This window comes from Typopeltis vanoorti, chromosome 8 (assembly GCF_054136105.1).
Source record: "Typopeltis vanoorti isolate ZY-2024b chromosome 8, IOZ_Tvanoo_1.0, whole genome shotgun sequence".
Lineage (NCBI taxonomy): Eukaryota > Metazoa > Arthropoda > Arachnida > Uropygi > Thelyphonidae > Typopeltis > Typopeltis vanoorti.
Genome location: NC_143556.1, coordinates 124975001 through 124990999, shown reverse-complemented (window position 1 = coordinate 124990999; position 15999 = coordinate 124975001). Strand labels below are relative to the sequence as shown.

At 36.2% G+C, this 15999-nt stretch overlaps 1 long non-coding RNA gene and 1 other non-coding gene across 2 annotated transcripts in view; both read left to right on the top strand.

Moving 5' to 3' along the window:
• Positions 1-211: 211 nt before the first annotated feature.
• LOC150104332 (uncharacterized) lies at positions 212-898 on the top strand. Its single transcript, XR_016548660.1, has 2 exons — positions 212-329; positions 702-898. It is a non-coding gene; the product is annotated as an uncharacterized LOC150104332 (long non-coding RNA).
• A 13987-nt stretch (positions 899-14885) lies between these two features.
• The window catches only part of LOC150104331 (small subunit ribosomal RNA), a 1808-nt gene continuing 694 nt past the window's right edge, over positions 14886-15999 (top strand). The window contains exon 1 of the ribosomal RNA XR_016548753.1: positions 14886-15999. This exon is cut by the window's right edge and continues 694 nt beyond it. This is a non-coding gene — a ribosomal RNA (small subunit ribosomal RNA).

Genomic DNA, 15999 nt, shown 5'->3' with positions numbered 1-15999 from the left:
TCATCATATGATAATCCGTATCCCATATATTTGAAAGTATTTACTTGTTCTAATATATTGTTCTGAGCATTGATGCAATTGTGTAATAATCTGCATGAAATTACAAATGTTGCAGCAATTCGAACATGTTGCTAAATAGCTACCTCTCACCTTATTCCAGCAGTGAATTAAATACACGGTACCACGAACCTATACAAAAACAATTCCGTACGAACAAACGATGTTTGTAGTTTCGTCAGTATTATGTTGGACTACCTTTTGTCTTCATTACCGCAGTTTATTCTTTTTGACATGCTGGAAATCGGATTGGACCCAATATCCATGCACAAGTGAGTTCATGAATTCGCGATTGTATTATAGTTTCTTGAATTTCTGCTTTTTTATGGTGCTTCATTTCCTGTTCTTCTGATCATTAAATACCAGAAATGCAGAATATCTAATAAGATTATGTCATGTTATGTTATTATAAGGTGATGTCATGGAAGTTTTCTGATTTTGTCTAAATAGGTATCATTTTAAGTGGTGTTTTGAGAATAAATGTTAGCGAAATACAAAAATAATCCATATATTTAATTAGTAATCAGTTAAAAGTCAGTTCTAGAATAAATGATGCAGAGCCATTGCGAAATATATTATCCAAATGAACTAAACATTATATGGTTATGGATATTATAGTAACCATTTTTTTTTTTTCTATTCAGCAATCCTCTTTGGGTCTTCCTTGCAGGCAATAATCCCTATTAGAAATGAGAGTCAAAATCATCTGAAAAACATGAAATTCACTTCCCTACTTAGAACAGTCTTGGTAGAAAGGTCTCATGTATAGATCTTAAAGTCACGAATTCCATCTGAAAAGTGTGTGAACTTTGATTAATAAAAATGTAGCTTCTGAATTCAATGTAGTTGCTAATTTTGTTCATTTTCAATTTACTATGTGTATATTTTCTTTATTTTTTGTGCCGGAGAGGAAGAAAAGTTTCCAAGGTCTGAATTAAACCCTGATAACAAAACACACTACTTACTAGGAATCTATACAAACATTTCTCGTTTGTTTCTCTTCATTTCACCATTGCGATTTTGTAGTGACGATAACTTAATATAACGTAGACAACTTCTTCCTTTCACTTCTAGTTTTATTTATTTATTTATTTATTTTTTGCTTATAGTGTTTATTTATTTATTTCTTTTTTAGAATATTTGAGTTAGAAAAGATGTGTTACTGTTAAAAGATAGTTTTTTTTTTTTTGATAATATCTCGATGTAAATATCCCTCCCGCGGAGAGAATTATGCCGTTTAATGCGATAATACTCCCGGTCCGTGAAAACGTTATACGCTGCAGCGATTTCACAATTAAATGATGTCATAACATACAACAACAACAAGCTGTGTTTTGCTCTCTGTTTAATATATTTATTTAAATGAACACGCCAGAAATAACACCTTGCTTCTGCAAAGTTCATTAAAACTTCAATCGTTTGTTAAAGGTGGGAAATCATCAATAATTCAAAATATTTAGTTTTGTATGTGTTTCATCAATTTTGAAATGTTTTTTATCCGCGTTTTTAAGATGTGTAATTTACTAACTAAATAACGTAATACAACGCTCGCTTTCAGTCAGCAAATCATTTTTTAAATAATCTGTTTCTATTTTCTATTATTTACTATTAAACTTAACAGAAATACTTAAATAATCCTCACTAAATTTCCTTTTAGGTGATGGTTTTGTAATACACACTTTTCAAGGAGTTGGGAAAATTACAAATTTGCCAACCAAAAGAGGCAAATATTTCGCAGAAAGAAACTGCTAACGCGTATTGGAAAACAAATCCGAAAGAAATGGAGTCTGTAATATTTTGAATAGGTTCAAATGCAAACATTTTAACATTCAAATGATACTTGAATATATTCAAATTGCACTTGTTTCTTTCTCCAATGAACTCCAACAAAACGGCTTGATTCTGTCACCAAACGACGCGAACAGGAAAAATCTGACTTCCTAAACACTGGAAGTTCCAATTAGGAGGGATTAGAGGAGAATATCTACAGCCCTCGTGACTTAATTTCCTACCATCGTGATTAATACTTCTCACCACGCAAGTTCACAAACAACCATTCGTGTCCCCTTGTGTTATACGAAGTGAAATCTCGAACATTCCTCACTGATCTCAAGGGAAATCATGTTTTCTTGTTACGTCCTGCCTAAGGAAATGGCAACAGTTTACTTTGAATTTATTTCTGTCCTAAATTTATTTAACATATACTTTTGTCGTACGGTTACGACGACGGTCAACAATAAACTGCGTTATTTTTTATTGCACTATTAATGCAGATTACGATTTCAGCTTACGAAATAAATGCACAACAATAATCATTAAATAAAAGTATAACAAAATATTCAATAACACAACACTATCTAGTAGAACAGTGAAAATGTATGCAAATATGTGTTCTATTGTACTTATTGGCTTTGAATGATATTCTCTCCCTATACAGCATCTCAATCGGAAGAAAACAAACTCCATCCTTTTTCTTTCTCCCTCTTATAAAGCTGAATTTCTTCATTCACATCCTGATTTGGCTCTAAAACTTGACTTTTGACTCTAAAGATAATGATTTCTAACTTTATAGTGCAATACGAGTTAACACTTTTTAAACCAGCTCATATATTTGCAGTTCGTTTCTTATTTGTAATTCATTTGTATACATTTGTATTTCTATTTACTGGATTAAAATTGCAGTATAACGTTACAAATCATTATCATTAGAAAAAGAATTCCTTTAGAAAAAATTCTCTCTTTGGAAAAAATTGTTGTTCATGATGTACCAAGTAACAAAATCACGAAAAGCAATGTACGTTTCGAAACATGTCCAATTCAAGGGTTTAATGAGCAGCTATTCAATTTTTCAGGGATAATGAATACATGCAAAGCCTCGCGTTGTTCTTATTTAGATTTTGGTGTCTGTTTGTTTGTTATTACCTACAAAGCTGCTAATTAATGAAGTATACTAGATTTTCGTTTCTTTTCCAGTTAAATATCTTTTGAGATTTCCAGTGAGATATTGAACTATACATAACGGAAAGCTAATTAAAATATCCTCGATAAGAGTACACCAGTTCACGCAAATAATATTAGAAGGAAATGTTGAAGATGGCAACATTAATCCTGTTAATTGTATTACGAGTGGAATTCTGCAGGAAAATAATTATTTGAACTACTCGTGGTACGAAAAAATAACTCTTATAAGCAAAACTAAAGAATTTTTAATCAGCTATTCTCTAACTGGGGATGACGAAGACTGTAAACAGTGAGATTATGTTTTGATCTAAAATATTGCATAAATATAGTAATGATGTTTTTCGATAAATGTTCTCCATGTAGAAATTATTTATTAAACCGTAGGCACTACATGCAACATTACTTTAATTTTTTCACAAAAATTTCTAGTCATGGTTGTATAAATATATATAAAGGTATTTCTTATATACTGTATAAAGGTCTGTTCTAATGATCTCCCACGCACTCTGTAGCAATTTCCGATTATTAGATTAATAGCCCAAATCTAAAGAAAATTTGCTGCACTGAATGTGAAGCATTTACGAAATCTAGTGTTGAGTCCCTCTTAACATACAGCTGCATCTTCACTGGCTTTGATTCAGTGTATACACAACCAAATACACAACAATAATGTTCACGTTGTTTCTTTTGTCCGACTTCCGATAGACGTGTGAGTAAACCCTCTTACTCGATTTATGTTTATAAAAGCACAAAATTTCCGATCCTGTTAAGTTACATTTACTTCAGGCACTAAACATGTGCGTGTTAAAGGCATCAGTTCTTGAATATTACTGAGATGGGGGGAGTAGATTTACGGACTGGCACTGTACTTGGAAATCGTGAAATAGCGCAGATGTTTTAATAAACTACTATCACTTCCTCTTTTTGCTTTAGAGACTACAATACATGAAGAATATCATCGGAATATGATTTCATTAGACATATACTTATTTGTTTTTGGCAACTTACTAATCTGACAGAGTTACTTGCTTTGTGGAGATGAGTTCCAAATTTTGGGATGGAAACGTTTTTAGCTTCATACAAGATTGGCTGAATTTGTCTTCAACAAAAGCCCTTTAAATGTTATTGAGGTTATGGATGTCATTGGAAGTCCCGGTCTTTCAATTAAAGAGTTGATCTTTTTGTAGACGTTGCGGTGGAAATGCTTCTAAAATGTTAAAGAGATAATGAAATAATACACTTTGTCTTATAACAATAAAGAAAAAGACCACAAATCGATACACAGACTAATAACTCATGCAGTTTGGAATGTCAATGGGAACTGTAGTTTTATTCTAGGAATGGGAATTTTTCGAGTCACCAAATAAAAAAAGTGCAAAACCAAAGCTTTGTTTGGAAAAAACATCCTTTATAAAGGTATAGAATTATTTGTCGCAAGGTGCCAGTCGTGCAAAACATCAAAATGAATAATGTTGAGGCGTCTATTGTGGCTTGCTCCTCGGGACAAATATTCTTTACCTTTCTAATTATTGTTTCATTAAAAATTATTTGATCAGTATTTTTATAGTGTGAGAAACGGAAATTATAGAGAAGGAGGTAGTTTTATGTTTTTATGTTTTTAAATTATATTTTATAAAGATGGAACAATTGCTAATCACTCAACCAGTGACATTTTTTTAGAGAATATATTTCATGTACCAATAAGTGTATTATATAGTTTATTACTCAGGAAATGAGACAAGTCGTAAAAATGGAGTATCTTTCTACATCCAATGAATATGACCATCATTCAGGTTTATGCACCCACTACAGAGGCACAAGAAACCAAAAGAAGACATTGTAGAATTTTGTGACAAGTTGCAAGAAGTGATAGATGCAACAAAGCCAGATTTATGGCTACTTATCGGAGATTGGAATGCAAAAGTGGGAGAGAATGAGAAACAAGAATAACAGGTCGTTTTGGTTTAGGTATTCGTAACACTTCAGGGAAGAGGCTAGTTGAGTTTTGTGCAGAGAATTCTTTGTTCTAACACCTGCTTTAAACAGCACAAAAGAATATTGTACACATGGATATCACCTGATGGACAATACAGAAATCAAATTGACTATATACTTGGACAAACAAGATGGAGAAGTGCAATTCAGTCTGTCAAGACTTTTCCAGGAGCAGACTGTGGAGCGGACCATGAGTTATTAGTGGCTAGAATACATGTGAAAATTACGGAAACTGAAAACAACACAATTGTCGATCAGATATGATCTTGGAAACATACCAGCTGAATACAATATTATTATAGATAGAGAACAGATTTAACACACTAAATTTGTGTGAAAGAGGACCAGATGAACTATGGGAAGAGATTAAAGATATAATTAAAACAGAAGAAAAGAAGAATATTCCAACAGTTTGTAAGAAGAAGTTTAAATGGCTGTCAGAAGATGCCATCAAAACTGCTCACGAAAGGAGGAAAATGAAGGCCACAGGAAATTTGCAGGAAGTACTGCATTTGAATGCAGAGTTTCAACTCTGCATTCAAATTCAACCAGAAGAGACAATGAAAAATACTTTTTAATAGGAGACAAAACAAGAAAGGAAAAATAAGAGATCTTTTCAAAAAGATCAGAGAACTAACAGGGAATTTTAGTGTCAAGGAGCCAATATTGAAAAGTAAACACAAAGGATATCTTACACAAGATGCTGACATCAAAGAAGATGGAAAGAGTATACAGAAGCTCTTTACAGAAAGGACTCCAAAATTACTGAGAAATTTCAAGAGCAGGATTATACACAGGAGTCAGTACCACTGGAGAGTGAAGTGAGGTGAGAACTGCAACAGCTATCCAACACGAAAGCACCGGGAGGAGATGGAATACCTATTGAGCTGCTCAAAGCCCTGGGAAAAGAGGCAGTTAAAATTTTATCAGCTCTATGTCAGCGAATTTGGATCACAACTACATGGCCTAGGGAATGGAGAAAATCAGTTTATTTAAGGAAGAAAGGCGATACAAGGGAGTGCGAAAATTACAGAACTATAGCATTGATTTCTCATGCAAGTAAAGTCTTACTTAAGATCATTCTTAAAAGACTGGAACCATTCATGAAGAGAGAAATGCCAGATGAACAGGAAGGATTTCGAAAAGGCAGAGAAACAAAAGATCAAATCGCCAATGTGAGATGGATAATAGGAAGAGCACTGGAATATCAAAAGAATGTCTGTCTTTGTTTCCTTGACTATAGCAAGGCTTTTGACTCTGCAGATCATGTGAAACTGTGGAATGTGATAAGAACAATGTGAGAACCAGAGCATTTCATTATCCTTCTGAGGAATCTTTATTATGAACAAGAAGCTACTGTCCGAAAAGATCTTGAGAAAATGAATATTTCACAGCAGGTAAAGGGGTGAGACAAGGATGTATTTCATCTCCGTACCTGTTTAACTTGCACAGCGAATACATTTTAAGAATGACAGGGGTGGAGGGTCTTCAGTTGGAATTAAAATTGGGGGAAGAAATATTAATAATTTGAGGTATGCAAATGATAACACCTTGCTAGCAGAATGCAAAGACGATTTGGAGGAACTTATTATGAAAGTTAAATAAGAAAGTGCTAAATATGGTCTTAAACGTAACCTCAAAAAGACAAAAGTTATGGCAACGTGAACTTAATGATTTTGAAGTAGGTGAGGAGAAAATGGAAGCAGTTAACAATTTTGTGCTCCTAGGATCCCGAATTGTTAAAGATGGTTATTGTACTGAAGAAAGTAGAAGGATCATTACTAAGAAAGAAAGCAATGACAAATTTAAGCAAGATCTTTAAAGATAAAGATATTAGCCTCGCAACAAAAATCATAATCATGAAAGCAATGGTATTCCCTATGTTACTGTATGGATGTGAAAGTAAACCCTGAGAAAGAGTGAAAGAAGGAAGATAGATGCATTTGAATTATGGGTTTAGAGACGCTTACTAAGAATACCATGGACTGTAAAACAAACCAATAAATGAATGATAGAGAGAATAAAGCCAGATTGCTCCCTCGAAGCTACGATCATCAAGCACAAATTGTCATACTTCGGACATATTATGCGAGCAAATGACAGTCTGGAGAAGATGTTGCTTGCTAAAGTTGATGGAAGCAGGAGAAAAGTAAGTCCAAGAATTATATAGGTGGATGCAGTTAAAGAAGCAACTGGAATGCGCTTGGAAATTCTGAATAATATGGCCTCCATACAGATCTGAATAGAGAATATATGTTCATAGAATCACCAGGAGTCAAAACCGACTCGATGGAACATAACAACAAAACCAATAAGTATTGTCGGCCTGTAGTATCGTACGCAAAGCAGACGTTTTGAACAATGCAGAAATCCTGCTATAGAGACAAGACGTGGAACTTTTTCAAGCAAATTCAGGCCTCCAAAAAGCACAGTGGAGAGATTTCAGACGGATGAAAAAATCCATGTCATATTGTCATTCGTAAAATATCCATACGAATAGTGGGATTTGAACCACTAATATGCTGATTTTGACTGATAATACCCTAACTACTTGGTGAACAAAGCACGTTTTTATTTAGTAAACACAGTTTTTTCTCTTGCTGAGTTATTTTTCCAATGAAAAAGTACTATTCAATTCGTGGATAATAAGTCCGCACTCTAAAATAGTTTTCCATCGTTCGATTTGCCTTAATTCGCCTTTTCCAAATTATTGTGTTGTTCCACACCATAATTTGGCATAGGCAGCTACAGTCTATGATGCATGAGCGTCTGTGCGACTGAATTCAATATCCAGTACATTTCAAAGAAGATAGTATACGTTCACTTTTTTGCCATATCAGAAAGTACAGATTAAATATATTCTCCTTCTTAAATAATTAGAATATTTTATCAAAGTTTTCTCATTTTCTCCCTGCCTGTTTCCTCTAAAGAAAAACAAAAACATGTACAAAAAGCGAAAGAACCGCATACATTAATTCAATTACATGAACAGCAGTAATTGAGTTGCCGATACCCGACTTCTAAAGGAGCGCTTGGCGATAAAGAACCACTTCTATAATTCCCAGAATCTCTGCTTACGGTTAATTTAGCGACATCTGAAAATAGCAAAAAAAAGAAAAAGAAAAAAAAAGATTTACTTAAAAAATCAATAACAAGAAGAGAAAGCTTCATTTACATTATTCATTGCAACAGCCAGCCATTAGGAATTCCAATATCCAACAAGTACAGTGTACGAATTTAAAACTTTATGCAGCGAAGAAAATAAATGAAATAAATTGTACTTAAATTGATGAAAATTAGTACTAATCTTTGGAAATAAGAGATTTTTTTTTTATATTTTCACTGTCTGTGAAAGCTTGTGGATAATACACAGTACATTAAGAAGGTGTTTATAATAGGTTGATGCTTTTTTATTGTTTGAAGAGCCTAGAAGAACGAGAATAAGAATGTTTTATATTATTTTTTGTACAAAATGATAGCTTGAGGCTTTATGCTAAAAGGTGATAGATAACTTAGTTTGTTGACACTTTTAACATGTCAATAACCTTGCATTTTAGAATCCGATGGAGGATGGAAAATGAACATATTACATACGCAATCCTCAAAGCAGGCAATGTATAATCAGACGCTCTGTGCCTTCATCAAACTGGAAAGTGGTCTCATCATGAGTGGTAAAAATTATAATTTTTGCCACTTGTTTTTTTAAATATGATTGGATAATAGAGAATTTTGTATTATACAATCATATTAAGAAAACAAAATCAAATTTCATTAGGGTTACATTAAAATCAAAATCAAAGCAACTAACGCTGTGAAAGCAGTATGAAATTATAACTGCACTATCATAACCACGTATGTTCTTCGGCGGGTTTGAAGAATAAAAGCAAAGCAGCTTCCTGAGGAAAGCCCTGCGATTTTATGAGACCGGCAAACGTACACTCAGATCACACAAATCTTTCCAAACAAACCGTTGTTGCTATCTAATGCTCTTTTGAACCTCTTACAATTACATCCTTCTTGAATGTTGTGATCAACAAGTCTTCAAGTCATCTTGAATGTTGTGATCATCTTGAATGTTGTGACACATCAAGTCTACTAACCAATGTCTCAATCTAGAAAATACACTAATAGTGATCTGATTACATGAGAACACATTAGTTAAAAATGGAATAAGCACCACACAAGGAAAGGTCTCCAGACTCAATGAAAAAACAAAGGAAACCAGATAGATTCCTTCAAAAATAATAATTGATATATTAATAGAATGGAATTGTCAGTGATGTTTCCAAAATATTGGTGAAAACGAGAAGATTACAAATGTATAATTGTCTATAGTGATAAATCGAAATTAAGTTTCGATATTTTACACACCTTAGCTTTCCAAGAAAATTTAATGTCCTGTGTGTAAAATGCGACTGAGTGCACTCCAAGAAATCCACAATAGAATATTTTTTAGCTCATCTTGATGAGTCGCTAGCAGTTAGGTCAGGAGTGCAAACAACGATGATGAAGGACCTTTCATATTAGCGATCGAGGCGTTCTTGAATGTGGTCACACCTATGTCTCTCTGTTTCTCTCTTCCTCCGTGTGTGTGCGTGTGTGTGTGTGTGTGTGTGTGTGTGTGTGTGTGTGTGTGTGTGTGTGTGTGTGTGTGTGTGTGTGTGTGTGTGTGTGTGTGTGTTCGGAGTGTTATCATGAATTTAGAGCGCTTCAAACTGTCGTAGATGCTCGCTGACATCAGACAAAGAATCACGATATGATTCGACATTGATATGCAATCATAGAATGAAGGGATTACTTTTCTGTCTCATAAGCACGCGTCAGTATTAATTTTCATGATGGTCTGATGGTCTCGTGCTGATGGTCTCATGCAGAACGTACTGACTGAAAGAGGAGGGCCACACTGCAGCATCTTTCTCTCTCTCTAGGATGCGACGGTGGACTCGACATACATCTCATTCGACCGCGCTAATAGCGCAGCGTGTATTCATTACTACTCTGACCATTATTTTCGAATGGTCAGAGCAGTTGTGTCCGATATTATTTTTAACTGCTACTCAAATGTATATGACGGGAAAGGTGGTAAAATATCTTACCACCTTTCCCGTCATATACATCCATAATGTGATATATTACAAAATATCTATAATGTGATATATTATAGAACAAAGGCAAAAAAAAAAAATAAATAAATACATAAATAAATAAATAAAATAAAAATAAAATAAAAATGCTTATTAAGATTCATCTTTCATTTGTATACTCTGAAATGCTCATAAACAATACAATACATCAAAACAAAACAACAAAATACCTCAAACATAATACTTTAAAACTCAATTTATTCCTCACTGTAATAAAATTATTAAATAATTGAATTCACGTCCTATATTTCAATTCTTTAATTAGTAATTCATTTTACTTGATAAGAAATTTTAACACCTACTTCATTTTAGTCATTTTTTACTTTCTCACATTTTCTTAAGAAAACTATATAAAATGACGTTTTTTGTAATCAGTCTGTACTCTTTGTTTGGAAATATTACACCTGTTATATTTTCACCAATGTCACTAATTATTTCTACTCATATTTCATGGATATGTTATATTCATTCTTTGAAAACAATTTGTGTAAAAAGATGCAAAATGTGTTTGAAAAATGTAATTATGGAGAATGTATTATGAATAATCCGTGTCCGGACAGTTCATCGAGGAGGGAAATTTATCGCGGAGAAATTCATTGCGGAGGAAAATTCATCGCAGATATATGTGAAACATTTTTTTTTAATTTAAACATTTACGAGGGACAAAGAGCACCATATTTAAGAATATTTAGGGAGAATAGTTATATCCAACTAACTGCAGATTGTTGTCAGATTTCTGACAACAATCAGCAGTTGTAATAATCGATACATATTTTGCGGGTAAAAGTATACACGTAAACGATGGATGAAATCTATTAGAACACCATACGTGAAATGATAACATGAAATCTATTAGTGAAAATTAAAATTATTTGAACTGTTTGTTACCCGCTAAAACACGTTAAAACAAGTGTTGTGCACCTAGAAGGCATGGATGTCGTGATGTTCTGTTATTATTTTATTCCTTCAAAATTGTACTACTAGCCACTTCGAAGGAGCAATTATTATTCTGTTGTTATTAAAACAAGTTAAACATTTATCTTCAAGAGGAACTGGAATCAATACAATCAGGCATCTCTCTATCAATATTTGTAGTCCTGAAAAGGACTGTTTTGATGATCATGAAAAGGAACACTTTTTATTTTATACTATTCAAAATTGAGCAGTATGGAAAAAAATGAAACAAAAAAAGATGAATGCATAGCCACAAAGATTTCAAAATAAAAAAATTATGGGCAACTCCTCTTAAGTAATCTAGCGTTTCAATTTTCATAATCACTAACGATGAGCTGAAGTCCTTGCAGTATCTCGATAGCGTTTCTTACCAGGAGGAGGTTGGGTGCCAGCTATACATTCCTCTATTTTCTCCACATTGAAATGTTGCTCATCCTTCGAAATTTTTAGAAACTTCCATATTGTCGGATGAGAAGCACCAATTAGGTCGCTGAACGCACGATGCCATCCTTCGCACGAGTTGTTTGTCTTTGGTAACCCTTCCAGAGCAGCATAGTAACAATTCCAAAAGGCATGGGGAAAGCGAGGTGGACGACGAAGTGATCGACGATCAGGTTTGCCAATCCAGGTGTATTCTACGTAGTGCAGGATAGACTGACCTTCAGCAGGATAGTCATTATTTTCACATAACACTTCAAAAGCACGTACAACACTTGTAGATGGCACAAAAGCAATTGCCGATATCATGCACATTTTTATTGCAAATTCGGAATCAGCAGGAATCACGTTATCGTTTTTAATGCCATGAATTGTGTACAGCTGCGCAAGTTTTAAAAGTGTCATCTGTACACCATGTTGCGTACTCTACAATAACTGTAGATTTCGTTTAGTAGAAAATATCAGCAATCTGTTCCGGCCATCGCTGTTGTCATGCAAAAGGAATTCTTCGTTTCCATAGGTGATTTTATATTTAGGCGGAATAATCAAATTACTTAACGAATTTGGATTTGGTGGTGCCTGTCCTGCTTGATTTCGGGTTCTTCGAATATACTTCTTTACTAAAGCATTGCTCGGCATTTGGCCGATGACGGCAGGAGATATTTTTGTGTATGCTTCCGTGATAATTCGATGAGTCCCATCGCTAGTTGTATGCGTGTGTGTTTGTGGCGGTTTGTGTGTGTGGTGGATTATGTGCCTTTGATTGTGGCATTGTGTGTGGCGTTGGTGTGTGTCTGTCATATAATATATGTGGAGGAATTGATATGTGTATAATATGGGTTATCTTGAGTGTGTTATCATGTACTCAAGAAGAATATTATTTTCTATGTAACTTTTTGTGGTTTTGTGGTGGCGTTTTCTCTCAGCGTGTTTGTGGCGGTGTGTTTGTGATTATGTGAGTGTGTACTGGTTTATTCCTGTGTGTTCGTGGCGGTTTGTGTGTGTGGTGGATTATCTGCCTTTGATTGTGGCATTGTGTGTGGCGTGTGTGTGTGTGTGTCATATAATATATGTGGGGGAATTGATATGTGTATAATATGGGTTATCTTGAGTGTGATATCATGTACTCAAGAGGAATATTATTTTCTATGTAACTTTTTGTGGTTTTGTGGTGGCGTTTTCTCTCAGCGTGTTTGTGGCGGTGTGTTTGTGATTATGTGAGTGTGTACTGGTTTATGCCTGTGTGTTCGTGGCGGTTTGTGTGTGTGGTGGATTATGTGCCTTTGATTGTGGCATTGTGTGTGGCGTTGGTGTGTGTGTGTCATATAATATATGTGGGGGAAGTTATATGTTTATAATATGGGTTATCATAAGTGTGTTATCATGTACTCAAGAAGAATATTATTTTCTACGCAACATTTTAGAACAACAAGAACAATAATATATAGATATATATTTTGTGCGTGTATCATTAAGCAAAGTATATATATATATATATATATATATATATATATTTTATCCTTTTTGTAATATATATATATTAACTCCTTTGGAACTTCATGACACAGATTAATCCTGGGATGCAGTTGGAAGGACCGTGTCACTAACTCTGCTATGCTAAATTTGGCCGAGCAAGAATCGCTTATTAATATACTCAAAAACAAGAACTCCGATGACTTCAATCATACATCCTGAAATTTCTCTTTTAGGAATCCCTCATCCTATAGAACCAGATGATGGCAATCGCAGTATAGGAAGACTATTCAAACATCTTGCATTGGTTCAACCCTTGTAGATATCATGTGTCCTGATCCCACTGATGACACCTAAAGAGAGGTCGAAGTGGGTCTGGGTAGTGGCCTTTCTTCCCGTTATTATTAATTGCTTTATACATACATACACGTAAGACATATCATGGCAAGTAAAATGAAGTCGTTAACTTTTATTTACAAGTAACGTTGATTTGTACATCATTTACGCAAAAAATCGCAATGTTTAGCTTCCTTTGGATGAGGATGTTTTAAGAATATAATATATCTTCGTATCTTTAGTAATTAAATAAATAAATAAATAAATATGTATATATATAAAATAAAAAGGTGAATATATGATGATAATAATAAACTTAAATAATATTATGCAGAGAGCAATCATAATAATGTTAACATAAGAAGAGTAAGATTTAGATGGTCTGGATGATGACCCTAAAGGGTGTCGCGAACCTACGTGTATACGTTCCCGTCCTGTGCGACGGGGTTTTTTCTTTAACTTTCCGGCTTCCTCGAGGCTCACGATCCCTCCTCGGTGCACTTGCCGATGCCGTCCGACTGCTGGCGTGCTTCGGCATAGGTGCACGAACTCGGTGCCATTTCGAAGTGCTATTGCTGCGTATCGCAGCAATAGCACTTAAAAATTTGGCAATGTTTAGTTGATTGACAGATAAGTATATGGAATAGGAGGAAAACACCAACGCGACATTCTCGTTTTCATTGCCGTACTAGTTTTAGACTTTAACGAATGGTTATTCGCGATGTGCGACAGATCCGCCTCTTCATATACTGTTACCATTGGACTGTTTTCTCCTGAAATGGAGCAATGAGGCTAAAGCCTTTCGCAGTTCTATACTATGAGGAGAGGTCCTCTTGCAGGACGGAGGAGATTAAAGACTAAAGAAAGTCTCGTCGACGGAGCGACCCACGGCAGGAGTCCGCACCCGGCAAGCAAGCACAGGCGGTGATGAGCCGTAAGGCGAGCCTCCAGTAAGTGCAGTAAGGATTGCGCCCTAATAAATAAATAAATAGTGAAATAGTAACGAGAAAAAACAAATGAAAAAAGAATTCTAATACGAATTCCAAACGAAAACTGGTGGTGGTGGTAGTAGCGATGATGGTGGCAGTAGTAAGAGAACGAATGCCGATAACGGTGCGTTGCAGTGTCGTGACGGTCACGTGGACACGTGGTCTCCTCCAGCCTCTCCGTAACGTTTCCCAGGTATGGTCCGTTGATCTACAACGCCCAACTCCCGTCGCAGCGCTCTGCACGTGAATTCGTTTGATCAAGCGGCTTCCGGAGATGCATTTCTAACCAACGAGTTTGCTGCCTCTGCGACCGAGCGCCCAGATTTCTAACGAAGTCGAAGCCGAAGTCCGTGCGACGCACGGGATGGGGTCGAGGCGAACTGCTCCTCAGAACGAGGTCTAAACGAATCGGTACCGAGAGTACCGCGGTGCTCCGCGAGTCGGAGCACCCCGACTGCGACGCAGTCGAAACTCTGAGAAGCGAACGCGGCGGTGGCGAGGCTGGCCGCGTTCGTTGCATTCGAACGTTATCGAATGCTACCTGGTTGATCCTGCCAGTAGTCATATGCTTGTCTCAAAGATTAAGCCATGCATGTCTAAGTACATGCCTAAGCAAAGTGAAACCGCGAATGGCTCATTAAATCAGTTATGGTTCCTTAGATTACTTTTTTACTTGGATAACTGTGGTAATTCTAGAGCTAATACATGCAGCAGAGCTCCGACCTTCGGGGACGAGCGCTTTTATTAGACCAAGACCAATCGGGCTTCGGTCCGAAACTCCTGGTGACTCTGGATAACTTTGAGCAGATCGCACGGTCTCGTACCGGCGACGCATCTTTCAAGTGTCTGCCTTATCAACTGTCGATGGTAGGTTATGCGCCTACCATGGTCGTAACGGGTAACGGGGAATCAGGGTTCGATTCCGGAGAGGGAGCCTGAGAAACGGCTACCACATCCAAGGAAGGCAGCAGGCGCGCAAATTACCCACTCCCGGCATGGGGAGGTAGTGATGAAAAATAACAATACGGGACTCTATTGAGGCCTCGTAATTGGAATGAGTACACTCTAAATCCTTTAACGAGGATCTATTGGAGGGCAAGTCTGGTGCCAGCAGCCGCGGTAATTCCAGCTCCAATAGTGTATATTAAAGTTGTTGCGGTTAAAAAGCTCGTAGTTGGATCTCAGTTCCAGACGGGTGGTCCACCGCCCGGTGGTTACTGCCCGGCCTGAACAATCTCGCCGGTTTTCCTTGATTCTCTTCACCGAGTGTCTTGGGTGACCGGCACGTTTACTTTGAAAAAATTAGAGTGCTTAAAGCAGGTGTAACGCCAGAATAATGGTGCATGGAATAATGGAATAGGACCTCGGTTCTATTTTGTTGGTTTTCGGAACACGAGGTAATGATTAAGAGGGACAGACGGGGGCATTCGTATTGCGACGCTAGAGGTGAAATTCTTGGACCGTCGCAAGACGAACTACTGCGAAAGCATTTGCCAAGAATGTTTTCATTAATCAAGAACGAAAGTTAGAGGTTCGAAGGCGATCAGATACCGCCCTAGTTCTAACCATAAACGATGCCAACCAGCGATCCGCCTGAGTTCCTCCACTGACTCGGCGGGCAGCTTCCGGGAAACCAAAGTGTTTGGGTTCCG